The sequence below is a fragment of the Sander lucioperca genome, chromosome 20 (genome assembly GCF_008315115.2).
Source record: "Sander lucioperca isolate FBNREF2018 chromosome 20, SLUC_FBN_1.2, whole genome shotgun sequence".
NCBI classification, from domain to species: domain Eukaryota; kingdom Metazoa; phylum Chordata; class Actinopteri; order Perciformes; family Percidae; genus Sander; species Sander lucioperca.
The window spans coordinates 20,214,151-20,220,719 of record NC_050192.1 but is presented as its reverse complement, the minus strand read 5'-3'; the positions used below and the strand labels follow the sequence as shown (position 1 = coordinate 20,220,719).

Sequence of the window (6,569 nt, the reverse complement as noted above, 5' to 3'; positions counted from 1 at the left end):
TCCAGAGAAGGCTCAAAATATATGTTCCTGTTTTCTTTATGAATCACTTACTGATCTTTGTTCTCTATTCATTCAGGAAGTCCGGCTGGAGTCTGGCGATGTAAATTCAAATCACACCTAAACAAGAAGTTCCGGTCTGTGTTTGATGAGATTGCTAAAGCAGGAAAACCAACCCTTCTGACTCAAATGTTCACAGATATCAACATCACAAAGGGAGGGACTGCAGAGGTCAATCATGAACATGAGGTCAGACAGATTGAAACAGCATCCAGGAAACCAGACAGACCAGAAACAACAATCAGACAAGAAGACATCTTTAAAAACCCCACCTGGAAGAGATGAACCAATCAGAACAGTGATGACAACGGGAGTGGCTGGCATCGGGAAAACAGTCTTAACACAGAAGTTCACTCTGGACTGGGCTGAAGACAAAGCCAACCAGGACATCCAGTTCACATTTCCATTCACCTTCAGAGAGCTGAATGTGCTGAAAGAGAGAAAGTACAGCTTGGTGGAACTTGTTGATTACTTCTTTAGTGAAACCAAAGAAGCAGGAATCTGCAGGTTTGAAGAGTTCCCAGTTGTGTTCATCTTTGACGGTCTGGATGAGTGTCGACTTCCTCTGGACTTCCTCAACACTGAGATCCTGACTGATGTTACAAAGTCCACCTCAGTGGGTGTGCTGCTGACAAACCTCATCAGGGGGAATCTGCTTCCCTCTGCACGCCTCTGGATAACCACACGACCTGCAGCAGCCAATCAGATCCCTCCTGAGTGTGTTGACATGGTGACAGAGATCAGAAGGTTCACTGACCCTCAGAAGGAGGAGTACTCAGGAAGAGATTCAGAGATGAGAAGCAGGCCAACAGAATCATCTCCCACATCAAGACATCACGAAGCCTCCACATAATGTGTCACATCCCAGTCTTCTGCTGGATCACTGCTACAGTTCTGGAGGACGTGTTGAAGACCAGAGAGGGAGGAGAGCTGCCCAAGACCCTGACTGAGATGTACATCCACTTCCTGGTGGTTCAGTCCAAAGTGAAGAACATCAAGTATGATGGAGGAGCTGAGACAGATCCACACTGGAGTCCAGACACCAGGAAGATGATCGAGTCTCTGGGAAAACTGGCTTTTGAGCAGCTGCAGAAAGGCCTCCCGGTCGTCGGTTCAAAATCCTGACTTAGACCTCTATCTGTAAAGTGTCCTGAGATAACTTATGTTATGATTGGACACTTTAAAGGAAATTAAACTGAATTAAATATTGATTGACAGCCCAAATATGAATATAAAACTAGAAAATTCCGGAAGAAATTTTGACAGTGTGCCTACTACTTGGTGCACATCCGAATAACACTAGTTAAGGGTTAATAGCTTGGAAGTCTGGTGGGTTTTGGATGCTTAAAGTACTGATTATTTATATGGAGTCTGGTGGGTTCAGGATGTTTAAAGTACTGATTATTTACATGGAGTCTGGTGGGTTTAGGATGCTTAAATTACTGATTATTTACATGGAGTCTGGTGGGTTCAGGATGCTTAAATTACTGATTATTTACATGGAGTCTGGTGGGTTCAGGATGCTTAAAGTATTGATTTTTTTACATGGAGTCTGGTGGGTTCAGGATGCTTAAATTACTGATTATTTACATGGAGTCTGGTGGGTTCAGGATGCTTAAATTGCTGATTATTTACATGGAGTCTGGTGGGTTCAGGATGCTTAAAGTACTGATTTTTTACATGGAGTCTGGTGGGTTCAGGATGCTTAAAGTACTGATTTTTTTACATGGAGTCTGGTGGAAAACAGCTGTTGGTGTTGAGGCCTTAAGTCAGTTAGGAGTCAGTCAGTTGGTCAGTGAGTCCATCATGACATCATGTTAGCTGACAAATAACACTTTTCCTTCCTTCCTCTCTCATCCTCTCTTCTTTTTTCCTCTCCTCTCTTCCTTTCTCCCTCTTCTCTTTTCCTCTTCTCCTCCTCTCTCCTGTGTGTGTGTTAGAGGAGGAGGGGGAGACAGTTTGTTTGACAAGTGAAAAATGTTCATTTAATGAAGATTATACCTCTGAAGTTCCTTTCTTAACTCAAAAACCGAGTCCAAACAGCCAAATATTATCATCACAAGAGAGATAAAATCTGGCAAACACATTGATGTGGTTTTAGGTTTTCTTGTCCTCTCCTTTTCTTCTCCTCCTCCTGTGGCAGTACGTGTTGCTAAAGTGATTCGACAATGGTTAAGTAAAGGCCATTGTCACCACAGGTATATAGTTAATATCATTAGTAACAGCTGATCTGAGCTACCTTTACTCTGCTGTTTAATATGTCCTGTAAGAGAGGACAACACGGCCTACAGTAAAGAGTCTCCATGATAGCAGCCTAGGAGGTGTGTGTGTGTGTGTGTAAGAACTTGTTGCTATGGTGATTTCCACAGTGAGGGAGTAGAGGGAGGGGGAGACAGTATCCCCCCTTCTGGTCTTCAACATTCCAGCCCCATACACACACATTGGAAAATGTGTGTGTGTGTGTGTGTGTGTGTGTGTGTGAGAATGTGTGCGTGTGTGAGAATTTGTGCGTGTGTGCGTGTGTGAGAATTTGTGCGTGTGTGTGAGAATTTGTGCGTGTGTGAGTATGTGTATGTGTTAAAGTACTACACTACCCACAATCCTAAGCGTAACAGCAACGTCTCTGATTGGTGGAGATCACGGTTGCCAAGCAAATGTCTAGGGAACCAGCAAAATCATTTATTTTTTCATTGTTTCTATCGGCAGTTGGTATGAACAGAGCCAACAGTTACGTCCGATGGATTCCATAGTTACATGTCAGCGACCAGCACCACCCCCTCCTTCCAGGGTGGAGCCTGCTGGAGTCAGGTGGTTGACACCAGGTCTGAGGAAGTGTAAGTGTGTTTTTAATTTCATTCATCAAACTGTGACATCACTCTGATGTCATTATCAAAGTGCTGATAGGTTAATAACTGCAGCTGTGTTGTGTCTCGTTCTCTCTGTCAGATTCCTGTGAACTCACACTGGACACAAACACAGTGAACAGAAAACTCAAACTGTCTGACAACAACAGGACGGTGACACGGGTGGAGGAGGATCAGCCATATCCTGATCATCCAGAGAGGTTTGACTACTATCCGCAGCTGCTGTGTAGAGATGGTCTGACTGGTCGCTGTTACTGGGAGGTCGAGAGGAGAGGAGATGTTATATATCAGTGAGTTACAGAGGAATCAGCAGGAGAGGAAACAGTGATGACTGTGTGTTTGGACGTAATGATCAGTCCTGGATTCTGTTCTGCTCTGATGGTGGTTACTATGTCCGTCACAATAACAGAGAAACATCCATCTCCTCCTCCTCTGCCTCTGGTAGAGTAGCAGTGTATGTGGACTGTCCTGCTGGCTCTCTGTCCTTCTACTCAGTCTCCTCTGACTCACTGATCCACCTCTACACCTTCAACACCACATTCACTCAGCCTCTTTATCCTGGGTTCAGGTTCTGCAATTTTGGCTCCTCAACGTCTCTGTGTTCTGTGTAGGACAGAGAGTCTCCTCCTGTTTGTCACTGCTGATCAGTTGAGTCTGTACAGGATCACACTTACAGAAATATTTCAGGTTATTGTTATGAACTAATGAATTAATGTTGTATAAAATAATTCAGAATGATTGAACAGATTCCTCATAAACATTGTAAACCTCTTCCACTTCCAGTCCTTTAAAGATGGAAGCTGTGATCATGAAATTGTAGAAATGCCGTTGACTTGTGTCACGTTTTGTTTTGAGTTCTGTCTCTTTTCACAATTAAAGCATAAAGTTAATGTGAGAGCTTTTGTGGTCTTTCTTTTTAACTTTTAAAAGAACACGCCGACTTATTGGGACTTTGTCTTATTCACCGTATCTCCCAGAGTTAGATAAGTCCATACATACCCTTCTCATCTCCGTGCGTTAGAGGGTGACAATTTTTCGGGACTCCCGCGGGTCACGTGATTCCCGCGGTACGGGAGTCAATTTTACTGTCGGTAACATGTTCGGGACGGATCAAGAATAGAAATCAACGGGAGTGGGCGGGAGCGGGATGGAGCCGCTGCATTCACACAACAACATCAGCACAGCAGAGCAGAGGAGCCGCTCTCACTCCCTCGGCCATCGCTGCAGCTGTATACACACACACACACACACACACACACACACACACACACACACACACACACACACACACACACACACACACACAGAGTCTGATAACTTTAGACAACATAGGGAACGAAACGGGAGCGGGACAGGATTCAGGAGTCTTTCTCTCGGGATTTTGCAGGACAGGATTTTTTTGGGGGGGCAGTCCCGTGATCGGGATGTGAAGTATTTTCGTGGGATCGGGATGGGATGGGAGCGACAATTGATTCCCGTGTCACCCTCTACCGTGCGTGTCATAACTCTGTCTGACGCACCCACCGCTAGCCTAGCTTAGCACAGATCCTGGAGGTAACCGGCTCCATCTAGCCTACTGTTCCCAATAAGTGACAAAATAATGCCAACAATTTCCTATTTACATGTTGTGATTTGTAGAGTCACAGCGTGTACAAATAAGGTCAGAAGATGGCTGTGTCATGTGACCTTGTTATTTGTACACCCTGTGACTATAATTGTTAGCACATCATCAGTTTATGTGACCTGCACTGTTGGAAGAATGCATTGTATCTAACATTGATTGAACACTGGCGCCATCTACAGGATAATTTGCATGAATTGCCTTAATGTTTAAAGGCTTCATATTTCTGTTTACATGTAACTTTATGTACGTATTTGCATGTATATGCATGTATACACTTTATTATATATACAACTTCTATCTGTACATAGTAGTCAAGCGTTCATTTTTAACGTTACCTTGTTCATCTTTGTTTTTAGCCATAACGTTATGTCTGTTTCTATGTTGAAAGCAAAGTCAAAGTCAAGTTTATTTCATCCATAAAAATGGAAATTAAGTGCTCATACCTGCCTAATACAATACAATAATACAATACATAAATACAATACAAAATTTATAAAAATGTATGTTTAAAGTGCTTGTTGTGCTGTCTGATAGTCTGAGGTATAGAAGAGAGAGCATACCACTTAGTTCGTGTCACGGGAGGCCTTAGCCTACCACTATGTTCCATAACTCTGCCCGTCAAATTAACATGAAGAGGGTGACCCAGGTCCCTTGTTATTTTCTGTCATTTTTGCCAGACGGTCGTCATATACTTGATCCACTGTATTAAACTCTCCTACCATTTTCCCAGCCCTTTTAGTCATTCTATCAATCCTGGCCTTCTCAGTTATCCCAGCATTCCCACTCCAACCCACCACACAGTAACTCCAAACACTACATATCACTGACATAAAAAACATTCTCACCACATCTGTTGGAGCAATTCATTGTTTTGTTATTATTGGAGTTATTCATTGTTTTGTTATATTTAATAGTTAAATATTTATTTATTTAATTTCTGTGTTTTGCCTTAATCATACAGCTACATAAGCTTGTTGATATCATTAGTATTTTATTTTGGTTATCTTAAGTATTTGTTAGAGCTTTTGTTTTGAAAGTATCAAGCAGCCTTAGCCATAGGTGAAGTCTACATATATGGGTGGTCAGGTATGTGGGAGGTAGACACCGGGGAGGGCTGATGGTTTTTTACCAGAGCCTAGAGACGCCATTGCTCCTTTGTGTGAAATGTTTGTTTGCTGAGAAATTGGAGAAATAAACCTCACAAAAATGCCATCTCTGCTTGGACAATGAACGTTTTTTACCTCAGCATAAGATTAACTCCTTCGGTGCCTCATTGGCAGTTTGACTTTGAGTTTTTAAGTTTGTTTTGTTCAATCTGAGGACAAATTGCCACAACAACATCTGTATTCACCTTAAAGGACTGCAACTTCCTCATATAGTATACACGTGGACTTAATTCAAGCAACACAAAGCCGGACTCAAATTATCTTGTGTTTATACTTAATTAGCCAATAAAGCAGTTTCTGATAAAAATCCGAAATAGAAGTTATTTATTTATTAAGTATCTTTGCAGATACCCCCAAGTAATAAAATTATCCGATATGAGTCAAAGGCACCACGATCTCAGTGTGTGGGCTGGTGCTCAATTCTTCAGCAGAGCTATGAAGACCAAATCACTGACTTATTTATTCTGTAATGGGTAAATGTCACTCAAGCACCTTCATATTTGTTTTAACGAGAATACCCTTAGTAGTTGATTTTTTGTATTTTTGAGTGAATTGACGTTCATTTTAGGTAACAAGTGGACGCAACTGTCACTAAGGCTAGCTAGCTCCCCAGCTATAAGATGTTATTTTTATGATTTTGATCATATATCTTGTGACTGTACCTTTGTTAAAGTCCTAAGGCGTAACAGGAAGAAGAGAAGAGCAGTTTGACCCTCTTGGAGGCTGCAGAGTGAACATCAGGATTGAAATCCTCAGATGTCCTAACTTACCTGGAGTTCCTAAATATACCCTGAGGGTCATTTTTGCTTGCAACTGACTGTGACTGTTGTGAAGTGACTGAACAAGCAAATTGTTATT

General features: G+C 42.2%; 1 long non-coding RNA gene across 1 annotated transcript in view; it reads right to left on the bottom strand.

Moving 5' to 3' along the window:
• Positions 1-3,216: 3,216 nt before the first annotated feature.
• The window catches only part of LOC116060796, a 10,754-nt gene continuing 7,401 nt past the window's right edge, over positions 3,217-6,569 (bottom strand). The window contains exon 3 of the long non-coding RNA XR_004107583.2: positions 3,217-3,753. This is a non-coding gene — a long non-coding RNA (uncharacterized LOC116060796). The remainder of the gene's footprint in view (positions 3,754-6,569) is intronic.